General features: G+C 44.4%; 1 protein-coding gene across 4 annotated transcripts in view; it reads right to left on the bottom strand.

Annotated features, from left to right (window-relative positions):
* Positions 1–24,427, bottom strand: part of AMOT (angiomotin) — a 99,658-nt gene that overhangs the window by 69,961 nt on the left and 5,270 nt on the right. The window contains exon 1 of one of the 4 annotated variants that reach the window (XM_030575336.1): positions 4,268–4,663. The exons of 2 other annotated variants lie outside the window; for them this stretch is intronic. The gene's annotated coding sequence lies outside the window, so the exon portion shown is untranslated. Of the gene's footprint in view, positions 1–4,267; positions 4,664–24,427 lie in introns of those variants that run through there. One more of the 4 variants, XM_030575335.1, reaches the window with a different exon arrangement.

Here is a 24,427-nt window from a genome sequence, read left to right as displayed (position 1 = left end):
TTCTTATCAGAAGTGGGTTGCGGTGCAATGAAGTTTGAGAACCGCTGATCTAAAGCAGTGATACTCAGACCTCAGTGGTTCAGGAGCCAAATTAGCAATCAACATTACCCAAAAAAGCCACAGCCGTGTGAATTCATTGTTTCATTTACTATACGTATTATTCTCACAGCAAAATGACTGACCAGTATTATTATATCATCAACTATAAGTGGTCAGTAACAGAATAAAAACATCCTGACTGGTTAATAATTAAATCACAGTGTTTTAATACCATGTGTTGCCAAGAGCCTCAGGAGACACATTAAAGAGCCACTTGTGGCTTCCGAGCCTTAATCTGAGTATCACTGATCTAAAGACAGTGTTCAGCTGATTAAATGAATATTGGGGGGATGGGGAAAGAGGGGAATTCAGCACCTTGTGGAGAAGCTCAACCTCAAAAGTGATAATTCCCTACGGGGGGAAAGCAAGTAAGAGAGACAGATGAAAGTCCACCTGAGAAAATAACCACAAATTGGGCCAAATAAGACACCCGAAAAATTCTTGGTAACACAAAACTTGCCAATTTGCAGAAGCATCATGGTCCAGATTTATAACACAATGGCACAGATGCTGGAACTAGGGGTGCTGCTGCACCCCATGTCTTGAAGAGGTTTCCATTAATTATATACAGGGTTTACAGTTTGGTTCAATAGCTCTCAGCATCCCTACTATACAAATTGTTCCAGCGTCCCTACACAATGCATTGAATTGTTTTGGCAAATCCTCTACTGCTTACTGGCATTTCATACCTACAGCAATAGGCACTTTGGAACATTTATCTGAACAGCCAAGAGAGTCAGATCCTCATAATATTCCAACTGGCTATAAGGAGAGAAAGAGCCACCTTCTACCTTATTGCCAGTCACTAAGCATGGCTGTTCTTACAATATTACAAACACTTGGTCTCTATGGAAGGAGCATACCACACTAGCAACAGAGAACATTCCACTCCCATCCACATCATCCACAATAAGAAAAAATCTCTGTAAGACTATTACCCTTAGAAAATCTTCCAAGAGACTTCCCCGCTCAATGAATATCTACCCTTTGCACCAAAAGTCCATGAAAACAGGATGTACCACTGAAGTTCTGGAGGGGTGAGGGTGTCAAGAGGGTCTCCTGCTTATTTTTAAATTATTATTTAAATAATAATCCAAGAGACAGAACGTCTAACAAGCCTAGAACTTTATGCCGAGAACAAGGATGTGCTTTTCCTTTATAAATTAAAGCCTGGCCCAAAGACAAACAGCATTCTGCTCCAGATCCAAAATCCCTGCATTCACAGGTGTTCAGACTCAGGTTTTTTTATTTAGATCAAATTCTAATGCAAAATCTTAACATTAAGGAACAGTCATACTTTCACTGGGGTAAAAATCAATGACCCCTTTAAAAGCCATCAACATAACTGAATGAAGAATTGAGATCTAGCAGTGCGCCCTAAAAAGGTATCAGCAGGTAGGTACACTCACAGCTGAACAATATTTTTACATTAGCGGACAAAAGGTATTTCCCATTGGACTGTCAACTTCTGTCAATCATCGGGAGTAAAGCAGCATTGCTCTTTTTTTTGTAAAGATATCCGTGCCCTGAATCAATGTCAAATATTTCTCAATGTTAAAAGAAATGGAAGTCTCATTGAGTAGAAGTTTTACATATTTATTATTATTTTGTGTAAGTTGTGAAATGTGAAAGTTCTACTTTATTATTTATTTTGTACGAGGCACTGTACAAATACAGAGCATAAGGACCCATTAAGACATCCCCACTGAGAAACTCATTATTTCTAGACCTTCTTAGCAGAGGAAAAAAATGGGATGTGAAAATTTGCAATCCAAAAATCATCAGTTTCATTAGCATTGTAAGGAATGCTTGGCAATGAAAAACTGCAGCCCTACTATTAAATACTAAATGAAAACAGTCAATCAGTTTATATGGAAGGTGGGGAATGGGGAAGAGGAAAAACATTTAATTCTCTGTACTCCCACTCAGTCTTAATATTCTTTTACAAGGTGAATGGCTTGCGTTAGTCAGGGTACATCTGAAAGTACATAATTCAAGCTTTTATTTACAATCATAAATCTTCTTTATTCTAGAAAGATCCCTACCAGGTGGCAATGAGTGCATAAATTGTTACAGCCAACATTAAGTGCCTGTGCATCGGAAGTCATTTTGCATTTAAAAACATTAGTGCCCTTGACTATTGTGGATGGCATATACACCATCAGGGGAACTCCATGGAAATTCACTTATAATGTACCACAGAAGTGTTGCCATATAAACCACTTCAGCATAAAGAAGCTGTAAAAAAACAATTCTCCAAAGGTACTTTCACTATATAGTATTTTTGAAAGGTGGCAGGGCAGAGATAAAAGTATTTATCAACTATTTCCATATGGATCAAACATTCATGCTATAGCCTCTTCAGGAACTCCAGTCTAGCAACCTATCGAATGTGACTGTCTGACCTTAAGTACTTCCAAATCAGCTGCCCTTTTAAGTACACTATATACTAGTGAGATTTTATACATTCAAATTAAAAGTAAGAGGATGGTCTGGTGGCTCAGATCTCATATTCTACACTACACGTGGACCACAGATTCAATTCACAGTCACTAGACTGCCAGCCAGGCTGGGAAAGGGCAACAGTCTTTGCTCCATTTCCATGAGGAGAAAGAGCCAACCATGTCACTTCCCACTTTGGAAATGAAAGCAGCACCAGCTCTATAGCATGCTTCTTGGGACCTGACTCAGGGCTCTGGGGGTAGGGAGCCTTGGTCACCAAAATAAATAAAAGCAGCACCAGCTCTATAGCATGCTTCCCGGGACCTGACTCAGGGCTCTGGGGGTAGGGAGCCTTGGTCACCAAAATAAATAAGAGGTGGCAGAAGTGGAGCAAAGCAACAGTCACGCTCTGCAGTGTGCACCCCACAGATCTGCAACTGAATTTCCAGTCAGGCATCGATGCTGCTTCCTTGAAAAGCTGGGTCTGCTAAGGTGAAGGGACAACAGGGTAGCTAGGCAGAGACACAAGGCCTCTGCAGACCTCAGGAGATCCACCAATTTAGAGGACACTGACAATTGCCCATTGCCATGGAATAGGAGGTCTTTTCACTCCCAATCCACACTCCACCCCTCCAGAAAGAAGGGGACATTGTGAAATAAATGTTGCAAGCCAAAACTTGGAATTTCCTGCGTTATCCTCAGGGAAAATCCACACAGTGGGGAAGAACCTGGCACTGAGACAGGGAATGCCACAGAAGCAGCCAGAACTGTCCTATGGAGACATTTTAACATGGAAGAAGAACTCTCCATGGATAAGAGCAGTCCTGGTATAGTGTGGGTGGAATCTCAGAGAGCCTTCTGTGACCATGACACAGAGTTTTGGAGGAAGTGAAGGTGGGTGTAGTAGGGAGAAAGAAGAAAAATTAGAAGCATATAAAACAGTTCTCACAGACGTGCACTGTGGATTAACACTAACCCACTAAAGAAAACAACATGCCCCCCAAAAGTATGTTGCCTTGAGACTGGGCCCTCATCCGGTCATTCTCTGCACATGCCCATACAGAATTGTTCATCTTAGAATGAAACCTCCCAGAGGCACAGCTGCAGTACAGCCCCAAGTTCACCCACCACGCTCACTAAATAATACATTGTTATACACTCATGCACACGCACAGAGTTGGTGACCGACATTTTTATATTTGAGCAGCACAACAGAGAATAAAACACATTCATTAAACACTTCATGTATAACTGGAGCTTCAATGCAGCAGCAAGAAATCTTGATGAAGTATGGAAGCCAAGATTACACACACACACCCCACGCACACGCACACCGAGCCCTTGGTATTTCTCTGTAAAACAGCAAAAGCAGAAAATCTTGAAATGTAGATTCAGATTTTAACTTTTTCCACAGAAGTAGAAGAAAACGAGAAACACCACTGCCGTTAACCAGAGCGGTGCAAACTCACTCAAGCCAGCCTTGCAAAAAATCTACTTGCCCTGTCACCCAGGGCAAGCAAGATGTCATTGGTGCACTTTTAACGACAATTTTGCAAGGCGAAGCTTAAATATCTGCAGGAGGTGAAGGTTCAAAAAATGACCCCAGGTTCTGATACCACAGTGATGGGCGAAGGAACTATCCAGAAGAGAGGAGAGCAAATCTAACTCTTAGGTTTATGCTATCACACATAATGCGGGCTCCACTGTGCCTACACACTTCTCTTACCTACTTTTGAGCTGGAGACAAAAGGATTTTCTTCTTTTTTTCCAAACTGACTGGACTCTTGTAGCTTTTTGGGTCAGCTCCACAAAGGACGCCTTGCTGCCAACAGTATTTTCTCTTTGTGCTCCTTTTACCCAGGGAGTAAAGGGCAAAACACTGGATTCAGGAGGGACGGTGGCTGCAGGCTGGCTTCACAGGCAGAGGCAGAGATGTTGCACTTCAGCGAGCTTTCACTGCAAATCCTTCCTTCATTCTCAATGTCGATAAAACAGGCGCGAGCGGGGTAGACTTTTTTAAAATTGCAAAACTAATAGTGTGCTTTGCGGGGGATTCTATGGGCCGAATTTATGGCTCGACTTTTTTTTAATACAAGCAATCGAGATCGATGTATAAAAAAATCCAACTTTTTCCTGGAAGAAAGAACGTGGCTTAAAAAAAAATGGCAAAAAGGGGAACAGAACTATAAAAGTTTCCTCCGTCCCAGTGCAATTTGCTAAATACAAATTCTGCTTGTCAATCCCAGAACTGCACAGGAAACTCCAGTCCCCCTCTGCCATAAAAGCGGCCATCCAACCACTGCATTCCGGCCTCGCAGGAAAGTTACTGATCTCAGTGGCTTGCTCCCACACGAGGTATTTCTTTTTTAAAAATTTGCCTTGCGCAAAATCAGGTTCCTGAGCTCCCCAGACCTCAGGGGCGGATCTCCCATTCATGCAGGAGAATATCCTGCAAAAAGAGATCAAGCCCCAGCAAAGCAGCTTCTCTCTTCCCTTTTCCTTCTTCCGACTGACTCTGTCTCCCCCCACAGCTTGGCTCCCCGCTGGGATTGTGTATGTTATGAGAAGAATGCAGGAAGCACACCTCCTCCACCTCCCCCTAGCAGGAGCCTTCCTAAGCCACACTGCAGCCCTGCTGCTGGAGCCTCATCATCAAGCCACCCCAAAAAGAAACCCCCTCTGAAAGTTTAGCTGAACAGAGTCCAGACTGGAAAGAGGATTTTCAGTATGTTGTAGAACTGCAGGAGGAGCCAGGAGAGAAAAAGCCTTCCCAGCCACTCTTTTTATGTCTATTGGACAGCTCCATCTTCGGTGCAGTTTTCTGTTGGCTGACTGGCTTGTCAGTCATGCCACACACGTTTTAAAAAAAACCAGAAACCCAAGACAAGCTTCTATTGTATTCTTGCTGGAGCAGCAGAGACTTAACATGACTTAGTACCCCTGCAGGAAATACTGTAAGGAAAATGACATCTGGGGAAGAACTACAGCCCCCTGAAGAAGCTAAAAGCCTGTTTTAATCTTGAGGAGGAAGGGGAAAAAATAGAATGAACCATCTCTCCGGAATTCCTTAAAATACCTTTCAACAAGTTGGAAGCAGAAGCACCAGAGATTGGATATCTTGTTTTACCTTGGTCACCTGAATCACTGTGTGCAATTCTTCTGAAGAAAATCAAGTTAAATGTGTGCACAAACTTTATAGTGTAATAGTTGGCCCTTTATCTGTAGTGGCTAATTGGTTCATATTGGTAAAGGGCTTTGAAGGTGAAAAGCACTGTGAGCTATCATTGTGCACCGCTCATGCACACTCTGGTGCTACGATTTCTATATAAATATGAGTCTATATACACAATCCTTCTTAGATACTAAGATACATATTTTGAGCTGTAAAATAGTTTGACAACTTGATACTTGTAAAAGCACTTTGAGACCACTGGATGAAAAACACAATTATTATAAAGCATTTTTCATCCAATGATCTCAAAATGCTTTTACAAATATCAAGCTGTAAACAGCTTGAAGCATATATCTGAATACATAAATGATTTATGTATAAATATGACTATATTCGTAACATATATTTTATTATATAATAATAAATCAAAAATAGTAATTGCACTTTTCATCCAATGATCTCAAAGTGCTTTTATAAATATTACTTTAAGCTTTATAACATCCATGCAAGGTAGGGAAGTAATTGTGATGTTATAAAAACAAGAGATCTTCTTCCGTATGTTCATTTGTGCAGTTCTTACTCACTGATATTTAATAAATAATGAAATAATAATAAGTGTGTGTGTGTGTGTGTGTATATATATATATACATATAATGATCTTGGTTCATTAGGCCTAATCTAGCCTTACTTCAGTGCAGAAGGAAAATCAGCAGGAATTCAGTGGGACAAGTCAGTGGGATGAAGTCAGTCATATGCATAAGTGTTTGCAGGATAAGGCCCCACATTTTTAAAACACCAAGCCAATTCAGCATGACTAAATGAGATAACTCCAATTTACACCACATGCAGAAAATAATTGAAAGCATGGACAAAATAGATGACTGAATACATGAAAATCAGGCAAGTGCATTGAAGCAGGATATTTTAAAGGAGGAGTCCCCTGTACTAAATGTTTTACTCAAAAATAAAACTATTAAATATTCTTCCAGAGCCCAAACCTGTAAGTTCTGCGCATCTAAAACCCCCCACTGCCCTCGCAGAATTGCACCTGAATGATATATTTGAGACGAGGGTATGCTCCATGCCTTCTCTAGACTTGAATATTTATCTCAAATACAACCACAATATTGTCAACTGTCATGATTTTACAGTCTCATGATTTGTTTTTTCTTAAAATCTCAGCTCCTAGAATCATGTGATTAACTTTAAAAAAAAAACGGAAAGGTGAAATTTGAAGGAAGCTTAGCCCTGCTGGTTGCAGAGTTAAGCTTAAAAACACAACCCTTGCCGTGCCTTTCAAAAATAGAAGACAAGGAAAAAGAACCAAACATGTAATATTTCCAAATCTCATTATTTTTAATCCAATCTCATTATTTTGGAGGCCCTGCCTCATAGTTTTTCAACACTTAGGATTGGCAATACCACAACCATTGGTGTAGTTGTAATTGTGCAAACCTCTAGCATAGTCGGGCAAAGCTGCTTTTTGCACCAGTGCTGGAGCCTGAAACGGGTAAGCTCCACTGGTGCAAATAGCAGCTTCATCTGTCTATGCTAGGGGTACACTGCACCCTTTCCCTGTAATCAGAGCAAATCCCCAATCCAAACAGAGTCTGAGATAACAATTTGGCCCCTCCTCTTAAAGGACTTTTTGGGTAGCAGAATATTTATATACAAACTATTTCCTTGCCTTTCTCACAATTCACCTCCTCCTTTGTTTACATACAATAAACTCTAATCCTTTGTTTGCCACATCGCCTCTCTGTGAGGTCATTTCATTGTCTGCAAAAGCAGGATGGAGATTACTGGGGAGACAATGTTTATTTGTTTTGTGACTATCTCTTTCAGTAACTTGCAACTTCAAGAAAGAATCAGATGAAAAAGAAAAGTGGGAAGAGGTCTATCCCCCATGGCAATTCATCTCCCTGATTTTTCACCATTGAGAAGCTTTATTTAATTTGCAGGATCAGGCCCTAAAGTAACACCAATTTCCAGAACTGTTCAGCAACCAGCAATTTTTATTGGTCACTGGTCAAACCATGCTGCTAGCATTATAAAATGTGTCCATTAAAAGATATTACCGCATTAGGGTTGCCGGGCGTCCGGCTTTCGACCGGGACCCTAGCAGCTCCGGTCAGCACTATTGACCGGGCCATTAAAGCTCCAGGTAGGTAGGGAGCCTGCCTTAGCCCCGCTGCACCACCAACCAGGAGCCGCCTTACGTAAGCGCCACCCGGCCTGAGCCTGAACCCCAAACCCCCTGCCCCAGGTCGGAACCCCCTCCCATACCCTAACTCCCTCCCAGACCTGCACTCCCTCCCACACCCCAACCCCCTGCCCCAGCCCTGACCCCCATCCTGGAGCCCGCACCCCCTCCTGGAGCCCAACCTCCTATCACCCTCCCTCACCCAAACTCCCTCCTGGACCCTGGACCCCAACCCCCTGCCCCAGCCCTGATCCCACTCCCACACTCTAAACCCCCTTGGCCCCAGCCCCACCCTGCACCCCAAGCTCCTCATCCCCAGCCCCACCCCAGAGCCTGCACCCCCAGCCAAAGCCCTCACTCGCTCTCATACCCCAACTCTCTGTCCCAGCCCAGAACCCCCTCCCACACCCTGAACCCCTCATTTCAGGCCTCTACCCCAGAGTCCATACCCCCAGCTGGATCCCTCACCCCCTCCTGCATTCCAGCCCCCTGCCCAGCCCAGTGAAAGTGAGTGATGGTGCGGGAGAGCGAGCGACAGATGGAGGAGGGCTGGAGCAAGTGCGGGGGGGTGCCTCAGAGAAGGTGCAGGGCTTTGGGCAAGGGGTAGGGCAGGGGTGTTCCATTTCGTTCAGTTAGAAAGTGGGCAGCCCTATACCTCATCCATCTTGTCTTGGCCTATTCAGGTCAGTTCAGTAGGACTATAATTGGGAGGAAGGACAGCCTGATGTGGCCCTTCACCTTCTAATTGCTTTACCCACAAGACTGTTATTTACATATGTTCACAAATTAATATAAAAATAATCTGGAAACAATTTCAGGAAAATAAAGCCACTCTCCCTCAGAAATTCCAAAAGCCTGCATGTATAAACACACTATCTTTTTTCTGTAACTGGTGCTCATTTGCTGGAAAATTTTAGCAAAAACAAATGTACAAACACACGTAAACAATTCATCAACATTCCCACAACATTACAGCTAGAACAGGTAAAAAGAGGACAACATATGCCAGAAGTTATGGTGAGGAGTGTGATGAAATATATAGCTATAGCTGGATTAAAGATTTATAAATACCCCTGAAATATACGATCCCACCACATAACTGCCTCCCTTCGGCATCCCAAAAGAAAACTTCAGGCGTGGCAAATGGAGATTCATCAACAAAGCAAAATATTTTCAATTCACACTGTGAAAAATGGCTTGCCTTGCCCAAGGCATATTAACCTCAAGCCATCTTCCTCTGTTTATTCAAAAGAACATTAGTGCAGCGCTTTTTTAAAGCAGTCAGAGATAACAGCTTTATCTGAACAGGAAAAGAACAAAGACAGATGCATGAAATCCAAATTCTCCTCAGAAAATGTTCTTCCTTTCCATCCTTGCTCCCCCACCCCTCCAGCTAGCGCAGTACTCATGAGCTATGGCACACACTGACTCAAGTGCTGCCAGGAGAAGGAAGCTAGCAGTTTTCCACACAGAGATCACACTATAATGTGGGAATTCAGGAAACGGCACAAGAGATTCCTAATAACCACGCCAGTGTTCTCAGGCCAAGTTATGCAATCAGGCAAAGGTTACATTAGGTGTATTCCAGGCAGAGAAGATAAATATCACTGTGGAAACAATTTAGAAGTAGAAAAATAAATCTTGAGCCCATCCTACTCCTAGAATACTACTTGATAACCTGGGATCCCCCAAACTGTGATTTTTGAGGGGTGCTGCTCTTTGCATTCTTTAACATTACCCCATTTAAAATTTCTCCCTTCAGTAACCACTGCAGCTTTGTTCTCTTTTCTCCTCAGCAGCTGGAGTTTAGGAAGCTGCTCATATCACCCTCGCTAAATGGGACAGATTCCCAGCTGAGCCTAATGTCCACTAAATACAGCTGCGGGGGTGTAAATGCTGCAACACCAGTGCCACTCCCATCCTTGGCATAGAAAGTGTATTGCTGGTTAGGGCCTGGGGGGCCATTATGTCAGCTGAGACTACCAGGGGCGGCTCCAGGCACCAGGGGGTGGCCTGACGGTTGCCGTGAGGGTGGCAGTCAGGCTGCCTTCGGAGGCATGCCTGCAGGAAGTCCGCCGGTCCTGCAGCTTCGGCGGCAATTCGGCAGCAGGTAAGCCGAAGGCGTGGGACCAGCGGACCTCCCACAGGCACGCCGCCAAAAGCCACCTGACTGCTGCGCTTGGGAGGCAAAATACATAGAGCTGCCCCTGGAGACTACACAGATCACAGCAGCACTGTGGCCATGTCCCCTTTTGCCCCAGCCCCCCTCCTATACTGAAAGCTCCAGGTGCAATGGTTATACTGGCTCCCCAATGCCTGTGAGTTCCCCACTGTGTGAGTGGCACAAAATTGCCACAGAAAAGAAGAGAATATGGCTCTACACACTCATTTCACTCAGAGATTTATGGAATTTCAAGAAAAAGGCCAAAGCTGCAGACTGAGTTAAATAATGGCTTAATATGAAAAGACCACGCAATCAATAGAAAAATACAGGATGGAACCAGAAAAAGAGATGTGGTTAGGAAGTTTACTGAAGGTAGAGGAGCCAGAGAACAAGTAGTTATGACAGAGGATATTTCCTTGTCTTGCTCTCCCCACAGAAATAAGATCATTAACATCAAGGGCTTTATTCTGGGTGAGTGCAGTGGTTAAAAAGGAATAATAATAATATTCTGTTTTTATTTTTGTCCGCAGATCCCAAAATCCTACAAAGTTGGCCAAGAATCATTACTGCTGCTTTATAGAGAAGGGACTTGAGGTGCAGAGGGGATAAATGATTTGCCCAACGTCAGTGAGTCAAAGGATGAGCCAGGAATAGAACCCAAGAGACTCATGATGCCTTTCCAATCGTGTATCCAGTAGATAACACTACCTACAAGAAAAGCCTCCTTAAAGCTTCCCCTCAGGTGAGAATGGGGTAAACTGCACCTTGTGAATAGAGAAATGTCAATCTACTTGTCCCAGCAGAAGTGAGGATGAGGCATAAATTCAATGTGAAACAGGTCATCGTACACCATGAGATGGTAATGATGGGTATTTGCATACCAATGATATTAAAAATTACTACTGTAACACCTAGCATGTTTGGGGTTATTAGGAAAATTCTGCCCTCCAGAATACAGACATTTGAACAGTTATGGGCCATATCTAATGGAGAGCTCATCTCTCTCACCAGCAGAAGTTGATCCAATAAAAGATATTGCCTCACCCGCCTTGTCTCTCTCATGGGCCGTACGGTCTTGTTTCACTCTCTCAGTGCTCACAGTGTCTTTCTACAGCAGTTTATTAACCTGCTAATTCTACACAATAAAATTGTAATGACCGTGTAATTTAGCAAACTGCTATGGGGAAAGTAATTACTGTAGAAAACTTGTACATAGGCCTTGTCTACATTACAAAGTTAGGTTGACATAAGCCACCTTGCATCTACCTAGCTGTGCGTGTGTCTACACTTAAATTGGTCTCTTATCCACGTACGTACCCCATTACAGCAACACAGTAACATCTTCCTGAGCAGCACTGAGCCATGGTCTATGTACTGAGGTTGACGCAGCACAAGTGTAGCCACTGTATTACTTATGTCAACCCTAACAGTCCGCCAGCAGCTGTCCCATAATGCCAAACACTGCCCACTCTGATCACAATTGTGAACTCTGCTGCCTAGGGGTCACAGAGACTAGAAGGTCCCCCTCCCCTTTAAAGCCCTGGGAATTTTTCAAATGCCTTTTCCTGACTGTCCAGCTTGGCAAGCATACCTAGCTGCTCTCCACTGTTGTGTGCAACTGTCCAGCTGACCATGCCAGCTACACACTCCAGATGTGCTCCAGTTTGGAGTAGGAGATATTCGATCTCCTGGGCCTGTGAGGAGACGAGAGTATGCAAGCACAGCTATGGACCGTCTATAGAAACATTGACATCTACAAGCAGATTGCAAGGGGGATGCAGGAGAAGGGGTATGACGGAGATCAGCAGCAGTGCCGTGTGAAAGCAAAGGAACTGCGTGAGCCATATCAGAAGGCCAAGGAGGCCAATAGTTGATCTGGTGCCAAACCACAGACCTGCCAGTTTTACAAAGAGCTGCATCCCATACTTGGTAGAGACACTGCAGGCCACCATGGATTCCTTCAAGGAGCCCAAGATACAAGCCCCTAGTCAGTACCGGATTTACCATGGTTCCAGGCCCATGATCCAAAGGGGCCCCGGCCCAGCCTGCTCTTCTCCGCTCCCGCCCACCGCTCTCTTCTGCAGGGGCAGCGGGCAGAAGATTGGTCCTGCTGGCTCCTGCTGCAACAGGCTCTGCTGGCAGCCAAGCTCCCCACTCCCTCGCCTCTTCCCCGGAGTGTGCTGCGTCCCATTCGTTCCCCCCCAACCGCGCTTCCCCTGGTCACCGAACAGTTGTTTGCTGGCTTGAAGGAGAGGGAGGAGTGAAGCCACAGTGTGCTCCCCCGCTCAGGGGGAGGAGACGGGGACTTGGTGAAGGGGGTGGAATCAGGGCACACCTCCTCCAGACCCCTGCTGTGAGCCGCTCAGGACAGGGGGCTAAGAGCACCCCCACGACCCCAGCCCACATCCCCAGCCCTCTGCCCTGACTCCTGCACCCCCCACACCTACCCAGCTCCCAGTCCTGACTCCTGCACCCCCCACACCTACCCAGCTCCCAGTCCTGACTCCTGCACCCCCCACACATACTCAGCCCCACCACACCCATGCCCTGACTCCTGCCCCCTCCCCATCCTCACCCTGAGCACCAAACAGGAGCTCCTGCAACACCCTCCACACACACATTCCCACCTGCACCCCTCGCACCAAATGGGAGCTGCCCCAGGTAAGCACTCCACACCCCAACCCTGAGCCTCCTCCCTTACCTTAGCTCCTGGCCAGATCCTGCACCCCAACCCTCAGCCTGCTCCTGAATCCTAACTCCCTCCCAGACCCTGCACCCCCAGCCCTGTGCTCAGTGCACCTCCACCCTCAGCTCAGTGAAGAGAGAGACGAAGAGAATGGGCCAGAACCAGGGAGAAGGTAGGTACCCGCTCTATGTGGGCAGGACTGAGGGGGATCCTGTTCATCCCCAGCCTTGCTGCACTTGCAGTTTACCCCAGCCCCTCCCTTGCTCCAGGGACCAACACTAGTTCCCCCCCCTCCCGCCAGCCCCTGCCTTGCTCCAGTCAACAGGGACTAATCCTCCCCCTATGCCCCGTTGTGCTCTTGCCCCGGCCCCTGCCTCACTCCAGCTGGGGACCAATCCTTCCCCCCGCCCATAACCCGCTGCCCGCTGTGCTCCTGCCCTTGGCCCCTGCTTTGCTCCAGCTGGGGACCAATCCTTCTCCCCCTCCCCACATGCCCTACTGTCAGGGTGGATAAAAAACAATGACTTTTTTTTTAAAAATCAAAACATGAGTTTTTTTTAATTTAAATCGGATTTTTGAGGAAAAATCTATTTAAAGATATAATGTATCATGGAATAGGGATTATAATTTGGGACAATATATTCATGTAATGTTTAAGAAAAGTTTTGTAAATGAGTTCCAATAGTTCATGGATTAGGGATCCAGTTTTATGAGGTTCCACAAGCTTCTGTATAGATTATTTAGGTTAATCTTTCTATCTACCCAATGGGACTCAGTGCTGAAAGATACCATCAGAAATGCTTAGTTTTGCAGTTCTCAAACTGTGGATCTGTGTCTCCAGAGGTAACGTGCTTGTTAGCAGCAAAAATGTTTTAAAATAAATAAATAATATAATATATAGAGGTGAGAAATAACAGACCTCAATCCTATTGTCCCTCCACAAATTTGTGTACACAGAGTCAATCCCTTACCTCTCTTTAAAAGTGAAAAGTTTCAAAAATTTCAATGAATAGAAGATTGTTGGGGGTGGAATAGATCTGGACAAGGAGAAGAAGTTTGAAGAGAAATGAGAGAAGCAAGGGACATATGCTTTTTTGTTAAAATATTATGTTTGCTGTTGAAGAAAAAAATCCAGAATATTTAACGTTGTTGTTTTAGTTAAATAAAACAATTTAAATGTCTGTCTGGTGATGCTCTCCTCATAACACAGCCTGGCAAGAAAATCCTCTAAATATTAATGATTAACCTGTTGAATTGGTGATAGTTCCCCTCCCAGTGACTTCAAAAATATCTGCTTCAATTATCTTTAGTAAATGAAATAAGCAAACAATCATTCATTTTCTGACATAGCTGTAAAATTCATCTGAAAAGTTTTCAAAATAAATCTCAGTTTAAAAATGTTTTAGTGTGTACCTTCTAAAAATGAAACCTACATCTATCTCTGAGTTATGAAGAATATGTATTAAGATTATAATAACCAACAAAATTGCACTTTTATGTAGAAAACCATGATTAAATTGAGTCTTCCTGACTAGTGATTTAAATCATGATTTAAATCAAATCCACCCTGGCCGTTGTGCTCTTGCCCCTGGCCCCTTCATTCCCCAGGGGACTCACAAATATGTTTGGTGCCGGGCCCACAAAAATTAATCCAGCCTCTAGTGTAAATAGTGAGGATGAGGAGGAGGAAAGAAAGAGGATGGGGAACATGTGACCAGGTGGTCCAGCTATGCCATGAGCCAGGACCTGTTTGAGATTCCACCAGATCAGTCCTGACAGTCGAGCATGGGTAAGCCCGATGCAGGGTTAGGAACCTTGGGTAACCGTATAAATGTGTTTCCCATTACAGAGGAGTTCTGATGGTGCTCCAACTTAACAGGTCACAGCCACTAAGTTTTCATTAATTTACTCTCACTAGAAGAAGTAGCGGTACAACAATAAGGGGTAGCATTATCATCTGATTTTCATTCTCCTGTAGAGTTGGGGGAAGCTAAGGGGCAGTTTGTTTATGTATACAGTGATGACCCTTGAATCTTCCTGAGATGTACTCTGCAATCCTCTGTCAAAGGTTTCTGTGGATGGCAGCCATATTGATTCCTCCGCGGTAGGACACCTTCCCATGCCAGTCACAATAACTTCAGCAGGCATCATTGCAGCACACAAACTAGCAGCATTTGGGCCCAGGTGGCCAAGGGCGGCTCTAGACATTTTGCTACCCTAAGCACGGCGGCATGCCGCGGGGGGTGCTCTGCTGGTCATCGGTCCCGTGGCTCCGGTGGACCTCCCGCAGGCGTGCCTGCGGAGGGTCCGCTGGTCCCACGGCTCCACCGAAGCCGCAAGACCAGCGGGCCCTCCGCAGGCACGCCTGCGGGAGGTCCACCGAAGCCACGGGACCAGCGGGCCCTCCGCAGGCACGCCTGCGGGAGGTCCACCGAAGCCACGGGACCAGCGGGCCCTCCGCAGGCACGCCTGCGGGAGGTCCACCGAAGCCACGGGACCAGCGGGCCCTCCGCAGGCATGCCGCCGAAGGCAGCCTGCCTGCCGCCCTCACGGCGACCGGCAGAGCATCCCCCCCGGCATGCCGCCCCAAGCAGGCGCTCAGCATGCTGGGACCTGGAGCCGCCCCTACAGGCGGCTTTTGGGATGCCAGCAGCAGCTGTGCTCTCTGTGCCTTTGTTAACTTCAGGAAAGAGATATCAGCTAAAATCACCACTGGCTATGGAAAACACTGCCAGTATTTAGAGCCAACACTGATGTGGTTGAAGTGTCCCCGATGATTCACCAACATTTGCATAACCATAGGAAAGTAGCCCTTTCTGCTGGTGTACTTGGAGGCAACTTGGTCTGGTGCCAAAATAAAGATGTGTGCTGTCTATTGCGCCACCGCAGTTCGGGAACCCCATTGCTGCAAATCCAGCCCTTACATCCTGCACATTGCCAAATGTCACAGTCCTGCACCGCAAGAGACAATGGCCCTGCACACTGACATGACTACAGCCCCCACAGTGGATTTTCCAATTCCAAAATGATTTCCCACTGACCAGCAGCAACCCAGTGCTGCAAGTTTCCACAGTGAGAGCACCACTCGCTTCTCCACTTTCAGTGCAACACTCATTTTGGTGTCCTCCTGCTGGAGGCCTAGGCTGAGCTTGGCACACAGATCCAGTAATGTAGCCTTGTGCATCTGAAAGTTCTGCAGCCACTGCTCATCATACCAAGCCTGCAGTACAGTGCAATCCCACCAGTAAGTGCCTGTTTCTGAGGCCTAGAAGCAGCGCTCTACCATCTACAGCTGCTCCATGAATGCCACCCACAACCTTGAACTGGTTCTCACTATGTTCCATAACAATCTGCCCTCCAAGAAATCATCATGTTCCCCGCTGATGTGGTTCTTCTTACAGCTCTGCAAACACCATCGAATGCTTGCAACGCTCATGACAGTAAGTCAGAGCTGTGTCATGCCACATGCTTCTGTCAGAGATGGTTGACCGGGAGGGGGGCTGTGTAGGGTTCATGAGATTTTTAAAAAGACCCAAAAATTATGGGACAGAGAGAGTTACATGCTGGCATGTTGACCCCTTGCTCACAGCCACCCCTCATTTCTGTCCCACCACGGACTGTCAAAACTTCCCCAAAGATAGTGCGCTGAAGAATGGTGAGTTTCACACTGGGATACCTACCACACTGTTCATTGACACAACCACTCCTGGTGAGTACATGCAGCACTGACGGAAGGAGCCACGTACACATGCTGCCCACAAGCATTATACTAACTGTGGCGGCTTTATGCCAACGTAACTTGCGTCGACCAAAATTTGTAGCGTAGACATGGCCATAGATAGCCTCAGACCCTGTCTATCCCAGGTTTTACATTGAATTGAGGAACATGGTTCCAGCTAATACTAGCACTGGCAGTTTAAACACAGTTCCTTAACCCTGTTCCCAGCCCAGAACAGAGAAGTTGGGACTTTAGTGTGAGCAATGGAACAAAAGCAGCAGCCTCACCCACTGAAATGGAAAATAAAATGAACGACAATGTTTCTACCATTAATCCCTTTCAGTTACAGCCTGTAAGGGACGTGCTATAACAAGCAAGCACAGGCCCCCTTTTACAGAGCAATTTGGCAGAAATAGTTAGAATGCTGCTAAGCAATCACCAACTACAGAAAATTAAATTAAACGTATTGGCTTCACTCTGGCTGCCTATATCCATGCCCAACTCCCATGGACTTACATGGGAGTTTTGCCTGAGTAAGGGCTTCAAGATCAGATTCTTAAGGAGGGATTTGATTGACTCATCTCTAAAGCAAGTATATTAATAAGGACATATCTCACAGAAGACCTGTGAGCACGCTGAGATCTTTGGGTGTAAAAAGCTTTTACTGAAGTGTTTTAGGATTTAAAAGTTTACTGCTTGTCTCCACACAGGATCTGATCTAAAGCCCACTGGAGTCAATGGAAAGATTTCCATTGATTTCAGTGGTCTTTAGATCAGATCCACAGTGGACAGTGTGTTATAAAGCTGTGTATAAAAAGGCACTGCAGTGCCGGGGCAGCTTTCCATGCACTTCAACACAATGATCATTTGATCAAATTAGTTCGTATTCATCAATGAATATTTAAATGTGGGACTGTCAATCACAAACACCATTACCAGTGATATCAGTAATTATTTGTATTATTATTAATATTACTCTATTACCTTTCCCCCCCTAATGTCGATACATTATTATGGAAAGGTGCCAAAATAAAAACTGATAGAGGACATAAGATTCCAGTATAATCAATACTTCGCCACAATGAAAATTATACATAGACTTCTTTATTCTTCCCAACCAGTATTAATTCCTCTGTTCTAGACTGCAGTTTACTTGTCTTAAAGGTCACTTACAAAGAAAAATATTAGACTTATGCATCTCTTTTTTTCCTCTTTGTGTTGTATAAAGAAAGCCATATCATATATAAATAAACTTTTTTTTGCATTTGAAATTAGAACTAACAATATGATGACACCACAAAAGAATGAACGTTTAGCAAGTGAGAGGGAAAAGGCTTTTTAGTCAGATAGTGTATTGTTTGTGTTGTTAACAGCTATTTAACTGCAGTGATTACTGAACATTTTGAAGAAAGGAAGTCTTTGCTAAAATTTCAGTACCAAGTTCTAAGAACTCGCAATAGAACATGTTCTGAGACATTGAGCAGACTTCATATTCTTGATATTTCTAAGGCTAAAAAAAAGCAAATTTTCTTCTCTGAAAAAAGAAAAATCTTTCAGGCCCTCTTTATACATCATAAAGAAGCAAAGCAACAACAACAACAGAACACAAGCTCATTCGTATTTAAGTCCTTTGCAGCTCACTTTTAATATTTGGGTCACAGAATTGAGAGCTGAAAGAGACCTATTCAGATCTTTTTATCTGCAAGAATAAGAGTATAGCCTCAATCCCACAATGAGCTTCACACACACAGACACCTCCTGCTCCCCTCATACCTGAGTGGAACTAATTACAGGGTCAGCCAAATCCTCCCAATAAAAGCTGCATTAAATATTAAACTGATTCTAAATATTAATTCCGACCAAAAAAAAAAATGAAAAAGAAGCAGTGAAATGAGAATACATTATCTAAAAAGGAGGATAATCTCTGCTGAGGACAAAACACATGAAACTCTATTCAGAGGGTTACATAGAGAGAGGGCTGGTCTACACTACGGGGAAAAATCGATCTTAGATACGCAACTTCAGCTACGTGAATAACGTAGCTGAAGTCGAAGTATCTAAGATCGAATTACTCACTGTCCTCACGGAGCAGCATCGATGTCCGTGGCTCCCCCTGTCGATTCCGCAACTCCGTTCGGGTTGGTGGAGTTACGGAATCGATATAAGCGTGTTCGGGGATCGATATATCGCATCTAGATGAGACGCGATATATCGATCCCTGAGCAATCGATTGCTACCCGCCAATACGGCGGGTAGTGAAGACGTACCCACAGAGAGCAAAAAAGACAACCAACATCAAGGTTTTTTTAAGCAAATGGATAATTTTTAGAAGAAATACATTTCTCCTTTGATGGAACTAAATACAGCAAGACAGTGAGTTTCAGATAATTGATTCAAACTTAATTTTCCTAAAATAAAAAAAAGTACAGATTTGATCACGGAAGGTCTGATCAGATTTTTCCAATCAATTTGAGAGGCTGGTTCTGAGTTCTGACAGAGCTCCAGCACCCTCTGCTGGTGATATCAAGTTTAATAGCCCATTTAGAGGAAAAATGAACAAAATATCAATTTCTGTTTTAAAAACACAAAAAATGCATTTTTTGTTTTAAATGGGCTACAAATTGGACCCATTTCACCTAACAAACAACAGCAACACTAAACAGCTTGCTAAACTTTGGCAGATAGAACAGTCACTTTTAAGAGATCAGATCATGCTAGCAGATCATTACGTTTGGTATCTTTGCCTGCTCAGAAACCACTGTTTATAATTTAGTCACTACTGGAATAAATTTAACTGTTGCAGGTAGTAAACATCCAGTTTTCACTGCTGTTCACAGTAGAAAGCACCTGTTATGCACTACTGAATAGTCCTGACGCAGTCTGGCAGAACAGGGCTTCCATAATGCTGGATGTTCCAGCTATCCCCACAGCGATGGCATTCCATCAATGTCATTGCTGCTGTGACAAGTAACAGCAGCACATTAAAGGTGCATCTACACCACACTTAATTTTTCCTTAACACTTCCCACTGCAGCACTGGCATGGGTGCAGCGGCGCCAGTGGTATCAACAGCAGAACGGCTAGTGTAGGCTTGCTGCCGGCTTTTTAACTAATGTGCAGTCCAGGCCTGCTCTAAGCCCTATATACACTAGAACTCCCAACATGAAGCTGCAACAACAGTGTATCACAGGTCCTAATTTTCCTGGTGTACACACAAGCCTTGTTTACACACAAAAGTTATATAGCTAAAATATAGTGTAGTTAAAGTGGAACAGCCTCCGTAGTGCAGACTCAATTATACTGGTATTTATACAGATAGTATTGCACTCACACTAGGGGTTGCGTCGGTATAACTGTATCGGTGAAAAATAAAAATCACACCGCGCTCCAACATAGTTAAACCAGAACAAAAACTGTATGTGGAGCAGACCTCAATCACAAGGGTTAAGACTGGCAAGCTGAATCTGTGTGCAGCTCATGAGAGCATGGGAAACAAAAGAGACAATGTGAGTTCAGGACAGAGTATTCATTAGCCTTAGGATTGAGTTTCCTGGCTTTTGCCAGTTGGTTTCCCATGAACACTTTCAAAAGTAGCTTTTTGTTCTTCTGATTTCCTTCTTAATATATAGTAATGGAAAGCCATGATATTCGAATTATTTCTTGGAGACTCGTCTCTTCAATAAATGCACATTAAGCTGCTTAAAATTGTTTGTTTTGTTTTTTGAAAACAGGAATGGGAATCTTTTGATCGATTGTAATGGGCTTCAGCTCAAACTCTTATATAATATACTTGACCCAAAGATCTCAAAAGGCCTCACAAATATCGGCCTAAGGTATTAAACACATACATAAAGAAATTAACTTTTTTTTTTAAATACATGGGGCTTTGGCATGTATCTCCATCAATTCAACAGTACGAGCCAAACTACAGACCTGCTGCGGGAGTTTTTACCACTGTGTCATCTAACCCTTGTCCCTGCCTCAAGAGCTCTTATTGGCAACATTTAATGAGGAGGCACAGGCTGCAAATTATTTACCAGGCTGAGGACACCCAGCTTCACAGCTGACCCAGCCACAGCAGTGGAACAAATTACCCAGTACTTCGGAGTGGAATTTTCAGGAGTTCAGCACCCAACACACTGAGGTCTTTTGAAAATTGGCGGTAGCATCACAATGGGAGCTGCTGGATGCCAAGCACTTTTGAAGATATGACCCTTAATTAGGTGCCTAAATAGGAGTGGAGCACTTCTGAAAATCTAACCCTCATTGTGGATGCTTGAGCACTCCAAAATCTGGCTTGGGCTCTTTTATATATCACCCTATATGATCATAGGACGGTTTGCTACTTAATCCAGATAAAACTGAGACAAGGGTAGTGGTTTGGAGAAAGCAGCCAGAACAGTAGGCAGATGTTGGGGAGAGGCTGGACTGAGGGCTGCAGAGGTCTTGGGTCTATGTTACCATTCTCATCTTAGCTGGTAGATATTTATTTGCATGTCAAGGTGTGGTAAGTAGTCCTTATAGTGTATTTTGTATTGTGTATTTTAATTTATGGGATGGCCATAAAGACAATAGGATGGACATCTACAGAGAGTTTTATAAACCTAAAACAAATAAAATTGTGAGGGCTACCAAGAATAAATAAATAAATAAATAAATAATCAATAGTACAAAACAAATAAATAAGATTCAACATATAGTATGGTCCATTTCAACAGCAATTGGTCCAATGCATTCTGGTTCTGGAGAGCTTCATCTTAACACTTTACACTTACATATAATCCCAAAGCACCTTTTAACCATACAATCACCAGTGATATGCAGTTAACTCTGGGGTGGAGGGTGACAGCCAAATGACACACAGCATGTTGCACAAACCATATGGGGAACAAAGGCTCCTGAGAAGCCAACCAAAGCGAACTCCCACTCTTACTCAAAGTGCGAGGTGGTTTCAAACCTGAGGCGCCACGTTTTTCAACACACTGATACTCAGGTCCATGGCAGGTATACACAAAGAGATCCCTGCAATATTAGAAGGTGCTAAAAGCAGGAGTCCTAAGAATTTGAAAGGAATTGTGACAGCAGTACAGACCACAGAAAGACTGGACACTTCTCCCTTTTATTAGCTGTGTTGTACATGCTGGGCTGCTTGAACACCCCTCTCCCCATACTCTCACTAAGCCTCGCCTCAGTCAGAAATATGAATTCAGTAGCCAGCTCTGGCCCTTGATCATGAACACGGACTCCTAGGCTTCGGATATCAAATGCAAACACACCTAAGAGTCACTGGGACTGAAGCAGCAGCACAACAGCCTCCCTGTAAAGGAACGTGAATCTTCTATGTGATCACACTTTGCAAATATCTAGTTCTACCAAGACTAGGAAATTCAGTGAATTATAGAGTTAATAAGAGAATTCAATAGTGCCCCACCTACTTCTGCTGTCCAAATACTGGCAAATGAAAGGAAATGGAAGCCTCTCCTGAGGTCAGGGGAAAGCAATGAGCTCTCTGCAGACTCACAGTGGAAGAAACTAAAGACTTCACTGTGTGAACATGCATTCTACCGGGAATCATCTTCCCTTCTCTTCCTTTCTCCCATAGGTGACATTTTAGAGTGTGCTGGAGGACACCGAGGGATGCTTGGTGTGACACACAGCCACAGTCACCTCCATAATCCTCACCAAACAATCCAGAACTCTGCTTTTTCCCCAGTCTCCTTCCAGCCCATCTCTGCCCCTCCCATTTCTCTGCAATTCATATAGTCCAGTGGGTCTCAAACTTTTGTACTGGTGACCCCTTTCACGTAGCAAGCCTCGGAGCGTGACCCCCGCCCCTCATAAATATATAAACAAGTGTTTTTAATTTAACGCCATTATAAATGCTGGAGGCAAAGCGGGGTTTGGGGTAGAGGCTGACAGCTTGCAACCCCTCATGTAATAACCTCATGACCCCCTGAGGGGTCCTGACCCCCAGTTTGAGAACCTCTGATGTAGTCGCATACTCTGAGCCCTGGTCTTCACTTAAAATTTAGATTGACTTAGCTATGTCGCTGATCTAAGCCCCAGTGTAGACACAGCTAGGTCAAAGGAAGAATTGTTCCATCAACCTAGCTACCACCACTCAAGGAGGTAGATTACCTACATCGGTATGGGAAACATCTATGCCAAGGTCGGCAACCTTTCAGAAGTGGTGTGCCGAGTCTTCATTTATTCATTCTAATTTAAGGTTTCGCGTGCCATTTTTAGAAGGTCTCTTTCTATAAGTCTATAATATATAACTAAACTACTGTTGTATGTAAAGTAAATAAGGTTTTTTAAATGTTTAAGAAGCTTCATTAAAAATTAAATTAAAATGCAGAGGCCCCCCTGGACCGGTGGCCAGGACCCGGGCAGTGTGAGTGCCACTGAAAATCAGCTCGTGTGCCGCCTTTGACACGTGTGCCATAGGTTGCCTACCCCGATCTAGGCTATGGTGCTACAGTGCCCATAGTTCACATGCACCCCGAGTTTCTCTGTTACCATTGCACTTCCTTTGTCTCCTCCTCCCTGCTTTCTCTTCCTCCATTCCCTACCTCCCTGCTTCTCTCCATTCCCTCTCTTCCCTCCATAGGTCAACTCTCTCAGGTATTTAGAATATACCCAATATTACAGTACGTATGTAGGTGAATAATACTTTAAAGTTTAATCATGCCTTACATTCACAGCAGCTTTCCAGATTTAAATCAAGATTCCCTGCTTACTGATTTAAATCACAATTAAAATCAGTGATTTAAATTGCTTTGATTTGAAACAATCCAACCTGTGGTGGGCATACATAAAGCTGCTTAAATCTTGACACCCATTGCCTAGCTCATGCCTAAGTACAGCCAGATCCTCAAACTAGGGGTTCCCCCCAAAATCTCACCTGCAGAGCCCAGGTCAGTAAGTGTTCTCAGAGGCCACCTACCAGACCAGGCCTTGCACAAACTATAGCTGTGGTGATGGGACCCAATAGCCCAGGGGATAGAGCACCACTCAGAAAGTAGAAGTCCTGGGTTCAAACCCCCAGTCAACCTCTTGGGGAGCAGGGATTTGAAAGCAGGTCTCTGATGTCCCAGGCGAGTGCCCTGATCATTGGGCTCGAAGGTATCCTGAGGAAGTCTACTCTCAATCTCTCCTGTTGTAGCTATTCCACTTCGTATAAATAATTAAATCCTCATTGGAACAGCAACTTGAACTTGGGTCTACCACATCCCTTAATCACTGGGCAATAAAATTATTCTCACTCACTCTCCCTGGCCCAACAAACATTTAAGCATTTCATACAAAGTGGAACAGCTCCACCAGGAGAAACTCCCACCTCAGATTACCCCAATCCACGGAATGCTAAATTCATATGGGAAACCTGAGTTCAACCCCCTGTTCCACATCCGGCAAAGTGGGGATTTAAACCTAAGTCTCCCACATCCTCCACAACCTTTATGAAAGGGCTAACCTGGCACAGGCATCTAACTTCAGGAAAGGAGTTGTGGCTTATATTCTGAGTAGAGGGAGGCACCTCCCTCTGGCCCAGAGTTAGGAGCCCAACTCCTTTTGAGGAGAAAGACTTAGGTCCTACCTTTCTCCCACTGGCTAGCTTAGGCAGCTCCCAGCTCAGTTTGTGAATCCCATTCTTAGGTGCCTAACTCTCCCAGGCATTGTACAGGAAACCTGGTCACCTAATTCAGAGCTGTGGATTCGATTAGGAGGCACGACACCTAAAAATTAGGTGCTGCTATCCTGAGTCTACGTCTCCTTTGCAGATCTAGCCCTAATTCTGTAGTAGCACCAGGAATGGCACCTAGACCATTGTTCCTTTCTCTTTAGTGTCACCTAATATTTGAGGCTCCTTCTATACTGGCAATTTTCAAGAATTTTCCCACCCTTGTACTAGCACTGGTGCAATTCCACGGTGTTAGCAATG

This window comes from Gopherus evgoodei, chromosome 9 (assembly GCF_007399415.2).
Source record: "Gopherus evgoodei ecotype Sinaloan lineage chromosome 9, rGopEvg1_v1.p, whole genome shotgun sequence".
Classification (NCBI taxonomy): Eukaryota; Metazoa; Chordata; order Testudines; family Testudinidae; genus Gopherus; species Gopherus evgoodei.
This window is presented reverse-complemented; position numbering and strand designations above follow the sequence as displayed.